At 29.0% G+C, this 21,039-nt stretch overlaps 1 protein-coding gene across 1 annotated transcript in view; it reads left to right on the plus strand.

The window, feature by feature from the left end:
- The first annotated feature begins 1,375 nt into the window (after positions 1–1,375).
- Positions 1,376–21,039, plus strand: part of LOC112596271 — an 84,885-nt gene continuing 65,221 nt past the window's right edge. The window contains exon 1 of the mRNA XM_025341804.1: positions 1,376–1,865. The gene's annotated coding sequence lies outside the window, so the exon portion shown is untranslated. The remainder of the gene's footprint in view (positions 1,866–21,039) is intronic.

Below are 21,039 nucleotides of genomic sequence, written 5' to 3' on the forward strand. Positions count from 1 at the left end.
TAATTTCTTAACAATTTCACATAGCATATTTCACAATACAGTTGCAATGGAATCAAATATTGACAAATAAATAAATAATAATTTGTTAACCAATTGTGTGTTAACTGTTATAAGATAAACCACATGTATGGAAAAAAACAGAATTATAAGAATGAGTAGAAAATAACAGCAATTGCTAAAAACATATGTGCATGTATAGGTATAAGATTCAATGTCTTTCCGTGTAGTGGAGAAAATATTAAGTTTATTTAATCGCGTTTGATGAAATCGAGTTCTACACTTATATATTATTATTATTTTATGTTTGGAATTATATATATATATATATATATATATATAAATATGATATAGTTCTTTAAAACCAAATACAATTATTTATTATTTTGTTCATATTAATTATTTTTGTTGAATTATTTTTATTAAAAATTTAAATTTAATTAATGTATCTTTTTTGTCCATGTCGATTAATTAAAGTTAATATATGTGTGTTTTTATTCTCAAAAATTCAACAGCCATTATTTTTTTAATTTTAATTATTTGATTTGAGTTGTATTAAAAAGTATGTTGTTTGAATTGATTTGAATAATCTTTAAAGCATACCTGTTATAAAAAATGTATTTTTATTTATTAAAAATTGTAATGATACATATTGATACAACAGCTATATAATAGTGGAAAACATATAAATTAATCTACTGTGATTTTAGTAATTGTATGTATACACAATACGTAGTTATAAAAAAAGGATTATGATATATTTTGATTAATTATCATATCGCAGTGCAATATACATTTAATTATACAATTGGTTGATCCAGAGTAGGTTTTATTTGTAAGACAAATATATCAACAACACTTCGTGTCGGGTTGTCTGGAAAATCATTTGAAAACCGCATATTTACGAAAATTCATTGACGCGTTGTAAATCACAATCGATCTGCGTTTGTCCGCAAGTTCAATTTACACACGAAATACTAAATTAAAAACAAACAAGTAAAACACTTTGGTATATGGTAATAATAATTATAATGACAATTAATAACGATATTTCATCCTATCGTATGATTACATCTGTATTAAATTAATATACACAAAAAATATATTATGTCGATAGCAATATTCACAATTTACGAACCGTTAAACCCCGGCTGGAAAACTCCGGGCACATGTATCGGTAATTATTACTTCTTCTTACTACTACTACTACTATTATTATTATTATTACTGTATTCCGCCACCAACATTACTGGTATACGACGGCCGTCTTGTATCTGCTTAATATTATTACGTGTCTAGTTCATTGGCGTAGAAAACCGGACAGGTGAATACAGAACGAGAGGAGAGGTAAGGTGAGTGGCGCGTCGAGCTCTCTCCGTCATCGACTGCAGTCAGTACCGCAGACATATTCGTGTCCGTCCGATCATCCGTCCGCGTACGCGCACACGTTCGTCCTATAATTGTAATACGTGGTTATTAGTGAGTACTTGTCGCGAAAAAACTGTTGAATATTTACCCGCGTATACCGTATTATTTATACTTATTAGAAGACTTGAAAAATTCACGTTCATTTACGTTTTTACGGGTTATTTCGTTCATACCTCCGAAGTTTCTCTCTTAGAGTTCGTTAGTCTATGACCGTCTTTTGTTTTTGTTTTTTAGCGACCACCTGCTGGAGAGTCCAGAAGGCGTCTGTTTATAATAATAATAATATAACGTGTTTTTGCGCGAATATATAACAATACGTGGTGTGTTTGTGTGTGCGTGTGACATGGATAAATAATTTACACATAGTTTTGATCGAGAAACGAAAAATAAAGATATTACATTAACGGCCACGCGCGGTGAATTTACGACAATACAGCAAGGTAAGATAATATATTATATTGTATCTATATGAAAACGCCAAAACCTGAATTTCGATAATTAAAAATATTACGCAATAAAATAATAATTTTGTAATGGATTTGTTTAATTCAAAACGTAATAGTTTTTTTTTTTGACTGATGTATACAATACATATTATGTCGGTAGGTAGGCACTGTAGATACGTATAATAGCGGGTAATGATAATTTTACCTGTAAAGTTGTTTTGTAGAATCAAATAATTGGCTCGTCTTCATAATATTTTATTTTAATACCTATAGCAGAAGTACGAGTCAGAAATATGTCAGACAAAGCTACTGTTCGTTATGACGGCTATGTACTGCGTCGACTCAGGACTGTATTTATGACTATCTTCGAACATTGCGAGAAATGGGTTCCGCCCAAAGTGTGTTATTTGTCAGACAAGGGGTAATCATAAACAAAACTGTGAAATTATAATAATATCCTTCTACGTTGAATGATATCTTATGGATATATTTATACCTATATGTTTAAAAGATATTGTTAACGGCCGTATTTTCATTTATATTTTGTACGGAGATGAGGAAATCCCTGAACTGTTTATCCCCAAGTATAAATTGTCTTGAAGTAGGAGGTGCAAACCGCATCGAGTTCAAGGTCGGACTACATATTATATTATGCACCTGTTATAATGCAAGAATATAAAAAGTATTGATAAAAGTAATAAATTCCTATATGCCTTTTAAATATGTATTATACAATATCATAAACTGTACACCTCAAGACTTGTGACCCAAAGTGCATGGGCATGGTGTGTCCAGGTTTCTTGAATGGAATCAGAATAATCCAAATATTATCTGCTCCAATTAATTTAGAATAATATTACATATTATGTAGATAAAGGTTTTCTGAACATTCACTGTGATTATTTTACTCCGGAAATAATAAATTTGTGATTAGAAATAAAGGTGACATCAATCGTGGACATCAATGACCGTATATGTATTTTGTGCATATAATCCGTGGAGTCAACGCACTCAAAGTTATAAATACGCGTTTCGCCACCAAACATTTCAATATTTTATATGTACATAGGAAATAGGAACCTTAATCATTTCGATAAAATACTGTCGTCAACCCACCATACGAGAATAATTTATTTATTCAACTACAGTTGATTTTCACGTAGGCGTTTAGAGAGAGGAAGAGAAAGAGAGAGAAGGATAAAGACAGAGACAAACGACCGAATAATTTTACATTGTTTTAAAATGTATATTTATTTACAGATTACTAATTAGTAATTACTATACGTAATATTGTGTTAGGTATATCTGCGTATATTAAGTGCAAATAAGAAAATTTAATACCAAGATATTAAACGTGGGATTTAATATAAAAGAAATAAAATAATAAAAATGTATAATTCATCATAATTTAATAAGTATATGATGAAAAATGATAATTTATTATTTATATAAAATAAGGTTTTTGAAAATGTATTTACTATTGCTTATTTATATACTTAAATATTTACTAAACTTTAGTACCTAATTAAATTTAGATTATTCGAAAAAAGAATAATTATTTAAATGAGTAGTTATTTTTCTATAAATGAATGTTGCCAATAATAGATAGTTAATAATTTTCTTTTTATATTCTAACAGTTTCGTTTCGATATTTTTAAATTTAATCATTATTATTGATATAATTTAATATTTATTTTCTTAAAATATAGTCATATAGATAAACGTTTTAGATTCATCTTAAAAATTTCTAATCGTATAAAGTGTGTTAGGCAATTTTATTAAACATTAAATTTGTTTGGTACGTCAATAGTACCTTATATTATATCCAATTTATTAAGTATGATTGGGTTAATCATAATTTATAATTATGCATACACTGAAGAAGGTAATGCATTAAACATTTTAAGCAATAAGTAGTGAGAAGGTTAAATATTTTTAAATAGCGTATATACAACAAAATATAATCGTTTATAAATAATTGTATGATAATAATAAATGAGAAATTTAAAAAGTAGTAAATTATAAATAAGTATAATTTTTGCATACGAATGTGTGAAAAATGAAGTTGGAATATTTAAAATTTTGATATTGATTACGTATTTAGCGTTAATAGTATAAATGTGTTTTTGTGTATTCAACGTATGTATAAATAAATTATATTGATTCACTACGTAGGACGAGGTATTACATTTCGATTTGACGAAGAAAGATGAAAATTATAAGTATTTAGTAGGCATCTAATAATGATTACTTAAACTGTAAAAAATATTTTATTTTCATGTAAACAGCACGATAATTAAAAAAAAAAACAAAAATTTAAGTACACAATATATTTTAAAACTATTTGATCGAGCTAAAACCAAAAATCGTTTTTAAATATGATATTATGTAGCAAGTAAATCATAATAATATAATGATAAATAAATTATAAACGTACCTATAAGTTACAGCTAAATTTGACGAAAAAAAAGTATTATTGAAAATCAACTGAGTAATTTGTAGCAAATCTTATAAACAGTGGACGAGTGTTAAAAATCTTATGCGTCGTTATTATGTTAAGGATTTTTAATTAAACTAAATACATATACAGCAAATATGACTAATGAAATTTAAATTGAATCTATTATTGGACGATTATTATACATACTATAGTCTTTGTTAATTGTTCGTTATTATTATTTATTTTTTTACCAACACTTGCGCTCAGTGTTTTTTAAACTTAATATTTTTACGGAATTCTGCTGGACGGAGACATAGTGAATTGTTGTCTATACAAGGCGATCTGGAACCAGTTTTTAGCACGTTCGCCCACTATTATATTGCAAGAAGCTCGATCCATTCTCTTCGTCCCCAAGTGTCCGTTGGTATCTGTACGCAAGATATGTTTAATATTCGTATATCCATGTGTTTATAATAATGCCGTAATACCTGTAGGCGTTTCCTCTCCAGTCGGATCACGACCATGAATAACGAAATAAAAAAAGACGTGTTATTTATTAAAAAAAAAAGTAATATGATAATAATAATACCTATTATATTGATATTTTTCATAATATTGTGTGAAGGTGTAGACGTAATGGGGTGAAAATATGGTAGTTTTATTTAGATCGAAAATAATTATGAAACTAAGAAATTGTGTGTAAAATTTAAGCATTCGAATTGACGAAATATAAAACAATATAATATATCATTAGAAGTACTATGATAAGAAGAGCGTGCGCGTGTGACTTAAGGTTACGTGGGATTTTAATTTTATATAAAAGAACGGGACTTTAAATACCTCTGACTGCGGTCGTGAACGCGAATTGGTTGTGTGAAAAATCATAATATATATTATGTACGAGTAGTTGGCGTTTTTGATATTATTGTGATAATGCGTTAAGAGAGAATCTTTATAATGCTATCCAAAATGAGAGAAAGGATACAAAATATACATGTATATTATGTAGTAGGTACTCTACAATTGTTTTATAACGGATAAAAGTAAAAAGAATATTAGGTATATGTTCTGTTCGATTCTTATTAAATTTTTAATTCCACGCGAGTCAATATACACTTGCAAAATATGTCATATGTTTTTTCAGTTCATAATGGTTTGTGTAGTAGTGTGCACAACATAATATAATTTTATATAGGTAATTATATCAGACTGAAATTTTAAGTTTCGATTCGCGGGGTGGGTTAGGAGGTCGTGGGTGAACTACTGTAGTCGTCACTGCAAATTTATAATGAGTTAGGAATCACAATTTAAATGGCATTTTTATTATTGTTCCTAGTATATATTTTTTTTGCACAATACATAATGTCGGTGGGTAATGGGTATATTCAGATAGGTACATTATGACTATATACATTTACGTGAAAACCTACTTAATAGACGATTGTCGCAGATTTCATTAAAATGGTCGCGAAATGCCGTGGAATTCGGGTTGAATGTGTTTATGCTTAATGTGCACATTATGTAACTAAAATCTCGAGCACAACATTTAAAAGTGATAATGTGTAGTAGTGTCGATTTGATTTTATACCAACACACGTTGGCATAAATTAATGCAGGTACGCGTGTAATTATTTCCTTTTTTTTTTTTATTATTCGAATTATAATGACATCCGTATCTTAATCCGTTTTCTTCAATGAGTAAAACTTTCGACGACCAAAAACTATAAATATATATAAATTATTAAATAAAGTTGTGAAATTTTATTTCGCTATTCCAACGAATTAATACTATCTCGGCTGTACAACCACGTACTTATTTATATTTTACAAATCATGTCGTGCCAAAATTTTAAATGCATAATATACGAGTACAGTTATACAAGTCCGAGGTAGTTTCAAAGTGCGGACGTACAAATAAGATATACAAATAAAAACGTAAAATAAATTTATTTTATAAAATAGTCGGCACACTAAATAGCATAAAACAATCGAATTCACTTCATTATTAAATTTTATTGTTCTGTGGCAAAATATTTTATTATAGTATACGTATGTATTATTAACTGCAATAGATGTTACGGAGACGGTAAATGGAGACGGAGTGGCGGCGGTGTATATAAACAATGCCACTTACTGAATTAAAATGAAAGTAGGTTCCTAACTTTATTCATTTTTTGGCAAATAAATACTACAACCACAACGTGAGTGCATTAATAATATATGTAATCGCCAGATTTATCCAATTGACATGCCCGATTTCTCTCCTTAGAATAATTTTACTATTACAGTATTGAGGAATTACAAAAAAAGTAAAAACCGATGGTATAAATATTATATATATTTTCGAAGTTTTATATTTTTCATATTTCCTGTACATGTACATAGGTCGTAATAGCTCAAATTCATGTTTGAGATCTGTACACGATAACTGTTTATTTTTTTCACTTTCGCATCGATTTAATGTCTATAGCCGAATATAATATTTCCTTACAGTTTACACGTTAGCCGTAGAACAATCAAATAACTACGCGTATGGGTGTAATGTAACACGAGTTCCAGCTCGGTTATTAATTATATTTAAAGAGGGAGGGAACAACACGATTATTTGTCCAGACATTTGTGGTCGATATCCAGTTGAGATAAATAGATTGATTTGCCAAATACGGAGGCAGTTGCAGCTTTCCAAGGTCTGTTGAGTTTTTGCACATACATTCCATATAGACATATTATATACCTACCACGTATCTAAGTAAAATACGCTCACAACAATTATACTCACACGATTATAACCAGGTTCTCGGTTATAAAATGACCCGCAAGACCTTTGCACACATAATAATACAATATAAGACCATACGTATCTCAACGCGTGTTGTTACGATGTAAGAATTTCCTTCCGGAAAGAAAATAGGAACACATATGTCATATATGCACTAATGAAACAGACGTTAAGTGATTTGTGTCACGAAATTCAGATCGTATAAGACGTAATCATAATATCAATTATTAGAAAATAGGTTATTGTTTATTTCTGTGCGGAGTTATCGTCACCACTGTATAACGTAGGTATTCATATTTTTCGTGACGGCACAGAATAAAAAGCCACTGTAGTGAAAAAGGAAATAAACGTGGTCTACAACATTGCTCCTATAGGTTTTGTTGAAAAAATGCCAAAACTAGAAACATAACTATAATAGTCCTACGCACAGTACGCTACACACACACATAAATATAATAGTAGAAAGGTAATATAATAATAATAATACGCGAATTATGATATAGGTACGTGTTTTACGTGCTTGTTTAATATTATATTGTTATATGTGAGAAAATTCAAGTTTGTCAAATAAATATCAACGACAAGTTAATTTGTCAAAGAAATATTTTTTTTTCACTATACGCTTTGTTATCAAATATGCTGCATATACCTATATAAATAAAAAACATATAAATGTAAATTATTTTATACTTTATTTCTATGAAAAACTGTTATTTTTAATACATTTTTCCTTATTGTTAAATGTCAATAAAAATCGTTTATAAAATACCATCGGATTTCTAACAAAACGTTAAATCAGTCAATGTGTGTTCTGCTGCTAATATTAAATACAAACATAAATGCATTATGAACAATGAACATATATTATTAAAATTTTAATTTACTGGGTTAATATAGACGAGCTATTTCATAGTGCAACGTATAGTGGGAAAAGGTAACTGTTAATTTATATAAATATATGTAAATATAATAAATTAATGCACAGTCCATTTGACATAAATTATTGCATTTTTGTAATAATGTTTGTTAAATAAATTGAACGAAACAGAAAAAAAAATAGTGTAGTAAATTTATATTATGTGAAAAATCGAAAATATATCAAAGCATAAAATAATAATCATGTATAATAATATGATATATCATTATCGTAGATTTGAATTATTATTGAACATACGTGTAACTTCAAAATATATTTAGTGTACACGCACTGTAACGACAGCCGTTTTTATAAATGTGCACGATCGATTTTAATGATTTATCGTTTCACATGTCATTCGCACGACGCCTAAAACGAGAAATAATCGAGTTCACATCTATGGAATATAAAAGATATATTTACGAAGTTTCTAATTATTATACCTCCCACATCCAAGATAATATCTATCAATTAGTATTTTTGGATACAACCATTAAAGCAGAATAATATACTGATATTTATAAATATCGATTACAAAGATTAAAAATGATTAAAACTTTTTTTAACTATATAGTGTAGTTACTTTTACCGCCAGTTTGTATTATTTAAATACATTCGGCAATCAAGTGAAATGAAAAACTAATTTACAAAATTGAATCTGAAAATAATAGCTTAAAAGCTTAACATGTATTATGTAATCCTCTTTAAAAATAATAATAATAATAATGACAATAAAATAATTATATTATTTATTAGTTATTACTGAAATGGTGAAACTAATATTAGTGGTTTATATTTGGTTAAGTTTGGAGTGCTGGACAGGTTCTCAAAAAAGGGAAATAAGAAGTTAACATTTTTATTAGTAAGCTATAAATAAAATAACGAATAAGCTTAAAAGAAAGGCCGCGTATACTTTAGGTTGAATGTTAGATATACTATATTATATTAAGGCATCTATAAATCGCTTATCGATCAATCTCAACTTGGGGACCGTGGACACTGATGTATACAGTTAATCACGAACTGAAATGTAAGAATTACAGAAGAAGAAAGTAAAATTCTGAGATCGGAAAAGATAGATATGAAAGTAATCGTGGGAGAGAATATAACAAGCGCTTTTATTCGTGTGATCCATTATTGCTGGACCGGAGGGCTTGCCCTCTAGTACAACTTATCTACCTATATATTATTGTATACGCAATGTCATAACGATATTTTTTCGGTGTGTTTTTGATATTGTTTTACAAATAAAAATAACATTATTGTTCTATAATATTTCCGAAAACAATCTCGGGCACAAATAAAATACGTCTATTTTCAGAGGTTTTCCTCAAAGGATCTTAATTCATAATCAAATCGAGTGCACTAAATCCATATTTTATCATCTTATTTTTATTTTTGTTATTTTTAATTCATTGAACGCATATGTAAACTTAATGGTTTAACCTGGTTTTTCAACCTGAACACATATAATAATAATTCGACCTTAACCCAAAAATTTTTTAAACAAAAAGAATTAATTTAATTGTTAATTTTAATGAATACTAAAAATATTGTATATTTAAATAATTACTATAATTATTTTAATCAAGAATTTACTTTAAGCATTTAAAAAATAAAAAAGTAATTAATAATATATTTATGTTTAAATGAAAATATCTTATAAAATGTTATAACTCGTTTGAGACAAAATTGAAAAATGATTAGAAATAAAGTAAAATAATTTTATCATAAATATGTTTCTCTACATAATTTATACAGGAGATGGTTAACATTATAAATGTATGTTCACAAATTATTAAATTATTGAAGAAAATATAAATTTTTAAGTTTATTATTCATAAATATTTTTAATTTAAATTTATACCTATAATAATTATGTGGCAACAAGATAATACTTTACCTCATACATTTATATTACACTGCTCTCTTCGCTAGCTTAAATTTAAAAACGATCAACTATATTGGTTTAGAATTTTGGTATTAATACCACAAAAATGTCAAAAAAATATTCTGACTGGGAATACGATATTAAAAATAGGGTTATCACTTAGTGAAATGTCTTAAACCTAAAAATCTTTCGATAAAACGAGTGTATAGTAAATAGTAAGTACGTTATTTGAGACGCCTTTATTTATCGAGTGATATAATTTATTATATAATTTTTTAGATGGTTTATGTTAGAAGATTATAATATACTGCAGTTGTGAGTTCTTTAAGACAATTCTGGTGGTAGAACGCAGAGAGGACAATTAATAAGTGTGAATGGCATTTTTAACGACGATAAAAATACTATGGTACAGTAATACAGTTACGACTTACGTACGTGTGCTAACAAAGTTTGGAAAAGTTGAAAATAAAATAATCATTATCAGTTTTCAAATATAGGTTATAACTTATATTAGTCAATCTAAAATTAAAATTAATTTATTCTTTTTTAACTGATCAAAATTTGATTTAATTTTAATACAGTGGAAATTTTCTCAAAAATTTTACATAATATACCTATCAAAGGTTTAATTTTATTATTCTATCCAAGATCACCACTATTAATTTCTCGCAAATTTTGTCAAAGATAATCCATGTGAAAATGGGTTTAATCGATCGAATTCCTAAGGTGCCTATATGGTTTTAATCTTATCAATGATGAGAACATTCTCTTAGTCGTACTGTGCCGCTCGGCCGTTGAAATGTAGTCGGTAACAGCCAGTATAGTAGCCGATATAAGGTGTAGGTAAAGCTTAATTATATTTGTTAATAGAAAAATAATTACAATTTGTTCGACGTTAGTCCTCTGTCTGGAAATTGTTAAACTGCACTCCTTACCTAAACCAAAATGTCTGAATTGTACTTAAGTTTAAAACAGATCATTTTCGAATTGTATTGGTCTTGATTAATAACGAAATTATGTGATACAAATAATTTATAAATAAACCTAAATATATGTTTTTTAAACGCTAACTAATTGTTATTTATTAATTTTAAATTAATAATGAGTAGAAGTTGTTGATTTTTCTTTTTTAACTATTTGTTTTTGATCCGTAACCGTAAGGTACAAAGAAAACCAGTTTATCATAGAATTTCCTACTTTCATGGTTACTAATTAATATAAAATGATCAATGTTATATCAAAAACTTTTTAAGTCAGTATGTATGCACTAATACGATCGCCTTTAGAGACTACGTCCATTAAATTTGTATAGAACTTGTAATATATGTATAATAATAAATATATAACAATAGATTTAGAAGATCTTAATTCATGTTAATTATTTATAATAATTAACATGAATAAATTATTATTGTTAAATTGTAATTACGTACATATTAAAAATATAAATAATTGAAATGATAATCGTTAATAAATAGGTCTTATGTAATGATCGAAACGATTAACGAATACACTTCGAATTTATCCCTCTTTAACTGACATTACAAGATATGAATTTTCTTCCGTTTATTTCGTTTTCTGCGTCGTTGACAATATTCAGCTCCACCGTCAAGATACGCGCGTATCGGTACCTATTTAATACGCATCATTTTTTCTACGACATATTGTAGAGATAAAATGAATACATTTTCACAGGTTTTTGAATTTCAGAACACTGCAGGAAATAGTGCGCGTGAATAAAATACGCTTTGATATAATATCAAATAGGTTCGTAGGTACGACAGCTGGCCTAGAGAGGCTCTAAGTTGGCCTATACTATACATTGAGAGTTGACTGTATTGTTACGTTCGGCTGTATAACGTACACACACAATATACACATTATACATGCTAGGGCCGTCCGTGTAGATGAAATATTTGAATATTATATTTTGATAGAACTGTCGTCGTGACCGACGCAATTATTGTAAACACGTTCGACTCGAAATTAGGCGATTGTTATTCGGATGTTTTGTTTTTGTTCCGTGGACGACGAATAACAAAATAATGATGTGCCGTTACGGACACACTTATATCATTTTCTATTATTATTATTATTATTATTATTAAACATGTGGGATCAGGGAAGTTCAGGATGTGTAATCATCTCCTTTGATCTTAAAAAAAGTAAGATTTATTTATTAGAAATAAAAAACTATTGGAGTTTTTATATATAACATTTTATTTTATTTTGTTTAGAGGTTCCAAATTTTTTTGACTCATGAAACTTTAAAATATTTTCTAAAAGTAGCACTTTATAATAGGTAGTATATCGTGTATTTACATTTATATTTTATAACTTTAATTTTTAAATTTTAAATCCAAAATGTTTTGTACTCGCGGCATCATAGCATACCAAACTTATAAATTAAAATTCCCTTACATATAATCAGTCTCTCAAAAGCAAAATCTTGACTATTGTACTTATATATTGTTATTATTTGGAGACTTCAGTTTGGTGAGCGAGAAAGGTCAATAAAGAGATTGGAACAAAAGACCATAAAAGAAAAATTTACAAAAACTAATCACCGACGTCCGTTCTGACCGTTTGGAGGACGCGACCTTGCAGGTCCGCGAATCTATCGTTACGTGTGTCGTTATTATTTATGAGTTTGAGGCGCCCTCGAGTACGAATATATTGCATAAATAGTATATCGCATGTACATTATACATGTAGGTGAACGATATAATATAAAATTACGATCATATGCGTTTATAATTTTCCTTATTAAATCGCTCTGCAGCGCCAAATATATTATATACATCGTTGGTTAATGGTCACACACATAAGTATATTGTATATTAGTATCAAAATATACGCGTGTCGTGGTTTGACTTTCACGATTTTATTATTCAGCGTTATATACGTATTCCTGTTTGCGCGCGCAAATTATTAATTTAATTGTAACCGTGTGCGGATTAGCTGAGTGCGAAATGACATGCGGTCGTATTATACTATATTATATTATACATACTTGTACACCTAACATAAGATAAAAACAATAATGTATATCAGTATATGCATATACAGATATATAAGAATACGTGAAAACAAATAGGTAGGTAGTTTATACTTAACGTGTACACATGTACACATGATATGTAGGTTATTACCGCGGCTACCACATCGTTTGCTAAATGTGCAGTAATATATATAATTGAAACCGGGCCGTTCGACTTAACTGCTGTAGAACGTACGCGCGCGCTTATAGGTACCTATTATTATATTATCATAATTTATAACACATATATAATATACATAATAAGAGCTACTAAATACGCGTTTCAATTATTGCGTTAAAAATAAGTAAATATATGTACAGAATAATTTTATTCATCAAGCGTGCTCACCGTATTTTTTTCTTTTAATAATTAATTAATTTAAATTCTAATTTTTAAAATTTTTAAATATATAGTATTTTAATATCATATTTTCAAATTCATAAAATTGTTTGAATTGTAGACATGTTGTCTACACATAACGAAAATTATGGTAATAAAATTTAGCCAAAGAATTATTGCTCCCTCACTTTAGGTATACCAATGTTTTGGGTTTAGATTTTTAATATGGTAATAACGACCTCCCGATTCGGCAGAAAATTAAATATACGGTCGTGTAATATAATATTTAATAATATATAGGTACCTATATAGTATTCCATCCACCGGCTGCTACTGTTACTGCGTGTAGTAGCCGTCATCGAATTGTACACACTTCAAATATTATAATATAATATATTAATTTATAATTGGAGGTTAAAACGTGTTTGTATAAATAGTGTCGAATGGTTATTATTGATATGAGTAAGCAATTTTTTATTATAATCGCGTTCATACCGTAGATATTTATGTTATAAATAAGAATAATAATATTTCTTTATGGTTAAAATATAATATTTCTGTATTGAAACGCATATATATATATTATAGTTACAGAGTGATTTACGAAGTACGGTCAACCACCTTTTGATTATAAAAAATTTAAAACTATTATTATAATTTTGATTTTAGAATTTTTATTTTTATAGTTAAGTAACTCAAAGGGTTATATATTTTTAAATACTTAGATGTTGAGCAGGACCGGATTTAATGGAGGGTTGAGTGGGCTGAAGCCCAGGGGCTCCCACAAATTCGGGGCCCCCACATTTTATGATATTTAAATTAGAATACAGAAAAATATTTTATTTATATTTACACACTTATAATTAAATAATATTGAACTTTACTTAGACATTAAACAATTTTGATTTTTCTTACTAATAATAGATGTATTCTCGTTTATTGATAATGAACGGTGTTTAAGAATCTAAATAAAATCGGTTTTTATACCTCTGTGATCGATGAGCACCGTCGTTTTAATAATATTAGTTAATGTGTTTCTAAAATATATGTATATGTGGGTCTGGAATTATACGTTAAAATGTCGTAGTTCATCGCATTTATCTTGTTTTTATGATTACAAACATAAAATTATTATTAATTATTTTTTTATGATTACAAACAGCAGTAGTGAAAGATTATTCTTTAATTTAAAGCACATAAAAAATAGATTGCGTATTTCTTTGAACGGAAACAGGCTCAATCAACTAGCGATAATGAGTTTTGAGTCTGATATTTTAAAGAAAACTTGATTTTCAAAACATTATTGATAAGTTTGTACAAATAAAATTAAGAAAAGTTCCAGGCATTTAATTTTTATTACAAGACATTATTATTTATTTAATTACTTACATTTAATATTATGATGATATTACTTAATACACTAGTTATACTCGATTTGATTGTTTTTTATAATTCTGTATTATTAAATGAGTAGTTAACCGTTACTATTTACTACTACTAAATATAATAATAAATGTTGTTTAATAAGTAAAAAATTATATTTCCTTGCTTATGTGTAAGGGGCCTTCATAATGCATTCAGCCCAGGGGTTACCACATACCTAAATCCGCCCCTGTAATGTGAGTCTTTTAACTATGTAAATTATTTTTTTTTTTAAATAATCATCTCTTTCACAGCAAATTTTTTGAGTGTTATAGCAGTTGATTTTTTTGAAAAATTAGATTTAATCTAAATAAAAACGAGTAGTTTTCAATCGAACGTTTCGTTAAGCAAATCACTCTACCCTCCTGTTTAAGTTAACAAAAATTGTGAAGCTCATGTAGTTCAGAATCAGCTTTATTCAATTAATGAGTATTTATGTTAATTTGCGTTTTATTAATTTCTAGTTATATTGCATTATGTCTTTTTTGTATTTAATAAGAAATAAATATCGTACGCATACTTTTGTTTGCAATAAATCGATGAATGTTTAAGGATCACGTATAAAAGGTTTTCAAACACTATTAAAAGTATCAATCCGTACAAATGTACCAGTGAAACATTTGTTGTGGAGTCGGCGAAATCACGGGATCGTGGAACATTTTCTGGATTCTCTGGAGGTGGATATCGTGGGTTCCGTGGAGGTGTGAGTGGGAAATCGAGTCTAATAATAAATATAGGTACATGTGACAACGCTAGAGTGTAGATTGCATGATGGCAGATGTGTGTATGTAAATATTCGAATAAATTCGGGTTACTATTTAAATAATATTATATAATATAATATGATCTACGGTATTGTTTATTTTTTTTATCGATTTAGACACAGGGTTTCGCTAGTGTAAATTGTAACAAAGTGATCCACTCGGCGATGATAGCAGTCGTAATCGCTCAACGGCTACTGCGATTAGTTTCACCGACGCACGCCAATAACGGTGCCGCCGACAATAATAATATTCTCTGTAGGTAGAATAGGCAGATGTAGTCGGAAGCGGAATGTGCAGTGAATGAGGACAGCTGCTCATAGTGAACAGGTAGCGAATAGCGACAATGTGTATCGTATCATTATTATTTATCGAAGCTGATGACTATTAGGTCGTAAGTACGCGCATATATACTTCATACTGTTCATAGATATAGGCGGTATATATAAATGTATATGGTGTAGGGTTATTCGGTCTATTGTCGATCTCGACGGCGCCGTTTGTCAATAATAATATTTCTCGAACCGGGTCAACGGACACACCGTCTTCCATATATATCTACAGGCGTGAATGTGTGTGTGTGTGTCGTATCATATAGGCGTGTCATGTATTATTATTGTCTATTTGATATGTGATATGTATGATGTATTAGTGTGTGTGTGTGCCGTGTGGTTTAATTTTTTTTTGTGCATCGAAAAAATTATCTATCGTTCCTCAGATTGACCGAGAGAGTATTTGGAATGATGTAGATATTGTTGTTATGTCTGCAGCACGATAAACATTATTGCAGGACGCGACAATTTCCGCAAAATATCGATAATAATAATTATTATTGCAAATATTATAATAGTTAATAATAAAAAGCGCATGGTTAGGTAGATGACACGATTTATGTTGTAGATACCTGATATTATATAGTAGGTAGAAAATACGGATGTAACAAATCGACAACCGGGTCACGGTTAATACCACTTGACGGTTATTACCTATATGCGGCAGCAGCAACTCAGCAGTCAGTCATTACCACCGTGGACCAGCGGAAGAGAGGAAGAGGTCGTTTTCATAACAACAATAATAATATGTATACTTCCGTCGTCACAGTTCAAACGACATCCGATTTTCGGTCGTAGAAATGATTATATAGTTATAGTATATACCTATCGTTGTACTCATCGTGGTATTATATTCATAAATCTATACATATCTGATGTAATAAAGGTATTTAGTGGCGTATTGGCGTATTCGCAATTTGCGATGTTAAAAATTACCACAAAAAATAAAAAATAATTATAATAATAATAATATTAAATAAATACAGATACATTCAATTCGCTGACAAGAAAAAAATTTATCTATCCTATTCTGTGAAATTATTTATTTATTCCGATTTATTTGCGAAATAAATCGTTATATTTTAAAAATAACTATTTATATTATTCATTATCTTCAAGTTATTACATACACAATACACATATACTAGTAATATAATTCTGTTCTTAATTATTTGTAGATAATAAGGGTTCTTACTATAAAATGTATTTTATAGTTGTCTTATTGTATATACATTATATTATTTATATTACAGTTTGTATCTTTGGCTTGCTTGAAAACTACATAATTGAAAATAAGTTGAAAACAATTTTGGTTTCACATAAAAATCAGTAAATATTTTAATGGGTTTAAGTATTTAACCCATACGCTATAAGCTATATCTAGGTTATATTTTCGTCATACCGATAACAGAAGAATATAGAATATTTTTTAGTAACAATAATAATAAAAATAAGTTTTTTAACATACAAATACTTGTATATAATATACAAGTATTGAGTATCCTACCGGCTATCACAACCATAACAGCGAATCTTTCTACCCGCTGCAATAGGACACGAATCCTTAAAACATAATCATATTATATCTAAGTGCGTTAATAACTGCAATAATATGCGTGTATAATACATAAAGGTACATATAATATTAAATTATGCTGTCCGACAACGTGTATTTCCTTACGATAACGACGTGCTTGTGTCTCATCGCGCCGCGCGCGCGCGCGTGTGTACGTGTGTGTACTCGCACGCACACCAAGTACGTATAGAATTACCGGATGGGACCCACACGGTGAGCGGTGTAACGATAATATAATACATGGGCATTGGGTACATAGGTAATTTGGAAGTTTAGAATTACCTTTGCGTGTATTCTATATACGTCGTCGTTGTCGTCTTTGCTCGATGATGCGCATCGGACGCTGCCAACCGTACGGGCAGACGGCAGATGGCTGTTTGGATTTTTTAACAGAGGTCCTTGGATACCACCACGCGAGGTATACATATGTGTTATAATGATAATATAATATAGGTAGTTGTTAAAGTAGTGTTTCGTTAATTAACAGTTGTCCAAAAGTGTAATTTACCTGAAATAATGTCTATTTCGCGGCCATCGTGGGATCGTCGCAGGGCGCAGCGTGTTTTTCCTCTCCAATCACATCATTAGAAGGTTTTATGTTATAGTCTTGGTGTATAATATCGCACCCAAAAATGATACGCTATCAATGTAGTATTTAGCAAAACATAATCATATATTATATTTTATATTAGTTGTGTGTGTATTAATATTTTTTTACGAAATATTTATGACATGGATATTAATCTACTGTAAATGGAATATTTTTAATACCTGAAGAAGTGTCCATCACGTAGAACTACGTGATGCGTAATTAAAATTAAATAAAAAGTTTTTCTTCGTTGCTGAAATGCATCATTAAAGCATTAACTATAATTATATTATACTCGACATACACGTACATGAACGTAGTTTTAGATAGATATACGCGTTAAACGCAATACTTAAAAAATTTCGTTTACGCCGATTTTAATACTAGATTTATTATTAAATACACTATCAGTGCGGGACTGTATATTATTAATATTAAATAGTTTTTAGAAAATTTACTAATTTTTACACGGAAAAAAAGAGTAGGCATTTTGGAAAAAAATATTATTTTACAGTTCAGATTCATTTAAATTCTATAGAAATCGTTCCGATTTATGAAACTCATGAGTTACTCGATTATTGATATTTAAATATTAATTCAATTCGAAGGACGTTCGCACGTGGGGCGCGATATCATAAAATCGTTAGGTATATTAATTAAATTCGATAAAAAACTATTATGCGGTCTTTCGCCGAACTCACGCTATTTCTATGTATTATGCATTTATTATAAATTATACATAATATATTAAAATAAATACTTATAAATACTTTGAATTTGACAAGGTAATGGGATAATTGCAAATGATCGTTGTTGATCGCTAAATAAATGACGACCTTTTGCGGTTATCAGATTTTTGTCCTCACACACGTTTGCAAGTATGCTCGATCTTATGTCGCAACAATCGGTTTAGGATTGTAAAAAAAAAAAAAATTAAAACCCACTGCCATGGTTGTTATACCATATTATAAAGTAGCTGAGTGTATATTTACGAGTTTTGCGTCGGACGCGTAGCCAGTCAAGTCAAAAGGTTAGAGCGACCATAACCGGTATTTATATACCTATACGTATGCGCATTCGGTCAAGATTGTTTTGGCCGCTCAATGCGTATTATCCCGTTTAAGTTAACCGACAAACAACATGCTGCGTGAATAGAAAAAGAAGAAGGTGAAGAAGAAGAAAAACGTCGGTATAACACACGTGCGTGCATGACATAATAATAATATGCAATATGAATATTTCTATGTACACACACGATGATATTAAAATAATACATTTCTGCATATCACTCATATTTTAATATTATAACAGTGAAGAAATTGAAAGCTATCGGCCAAACTGGTTGACATTATTCTTTTTTTTCGTAATTTTTGATCGTATAAAATTATAAAACGCGCGGAAATTATAAACGTTGAATATTTTTTTGCTCTTATCTGTCTACCACGCGTATTATGATCGCCATCGTCGTCGTCGTATTATTATTATTATTAAAATATGGCGTAGACGAGTTTGCTCGACGTACCTGTATTATAACGGTGCATAATCCGTAATACAGCTAGTTTACACACACAGACTGCACTGCACTCGTATTGCGTAGGTTGTATATATGATGTACATTTTTACACTATTATGGTCGACGGTCGTCTTCGCGTTGCTTAGGGTTATCGCTATCCGCTGCACTGTTGACGGATTATTTTTGACGTCGCAGTACATTACCCATTTATAATATATACTTATATGGAGAGCTATTTAGAGCATAAATCCATTGTAATATTGTATTGCCTATAATATAGACTTTAGTAGGACCATTGTTTAAACTGCAAGCACATCATCGCAATATTCAAATATAAACATAAAATAAAAAATAATGATGTGTGTAACACCGCATTTGCACAACTCGATTAAAATAATACAGGGTCCGGCAGTGAAACGAGATGATTTCAGTATTTCATTTTTCATTGAAGAATGAAAGAATTTTGTGTAAGTTACATTTGCCGAATGACCTCTATTGAAATGTATGGATTCTTGTGTTTTTTTTAATGGGGGTACCTTAAATCAAGTGTTTGAAGACAATCCACCGAGAAATATCCAAGCAATCAAACAATGCATTCGAGCCGAGATTGAGCAATACATATTAATATGTTATATAATGAGGGGCGTTTTATAAAACTTTTAATTATAACTACAACGCTACAATTATGCATACATTTCAATTTTTAATGGAAGTCTTTGGCAAACGTAGTTTATAGAAAATAGTTAATTTTTTATTGAACGCCAAATCTCTTATACTAATAAAAATAAATTTATTCTTTAAATAGTAATTAAATACTGAAATCATCTCGTTTCATTACTAGATAATACTGCTTGTATTATGATAGATGTGTTTGGGTGGACCGCAGAGCGAGTTTGTGGCCGAAATGTAATGATGTAAGTAATAATAATATTTTAATTGTTTCAGTATTTTCATTATATCGTGGTCGTAGTGTAAGCGACTATGAAATTTTGTTGAATGACTTGAACAAGTGAAATCACATTCTATTGTTTCTAAGGCGGGAAAAATTTAGCACGTATTGCCGCGTTCTTATGGATTATGAATAAATTTGTAATGGAATGTCAAAACAAAACATTACAACAAACTATTATTATACTACTATTATAGAAGCATCCGACAGAAACGCAATTTTTGAAATTTCAGGCTCACGATGGCGATGGCTAACTCAATGATTACATTTTTATTTTTATTTACGTGCATTGATTAAAAAAGATTGTTCAAGTTAAATTATTTGGTTCATTGGTATCGTGCTTATGTCATGTTATATTTATTTTGTAACTTAAAATTAAAAAATAAAATGTAGATTTACTTTTCTTAAACTAAAAATGTTTAATATTTTAGTTAAGACGTTGGTTTACTTATTTTTCAATTGGCTATTATTAGAATTATTAAGTTTCAATGTAAAAAATAAGACAGTCTACATAACAATAATTTAATTTAATAAAAAAAAAGTAATATTTAAAAATATTTATTTATTTATTTATTGTTATTGTTAATTTGTTAGTAGAAACTCAAGTTTTTTAATTCTGA

This window comes from Melanaphis sacchari, unplaced genomic scaffold (assembly GCF_002803265.2).
Source record: "Melanaphis sacchari strain LSU unplaced genomic scaffold, SCAv2.0 Contig31_pilon_pilon, whole genome shotgun sequence".
Taxonomy (NCBI): domain Eukaryota; kingdom Metazoa; phylum Arthropoda; class Insecta; order Hemiptera; family Aphididae; genus Melanaphis; species Melanaphis sacchari.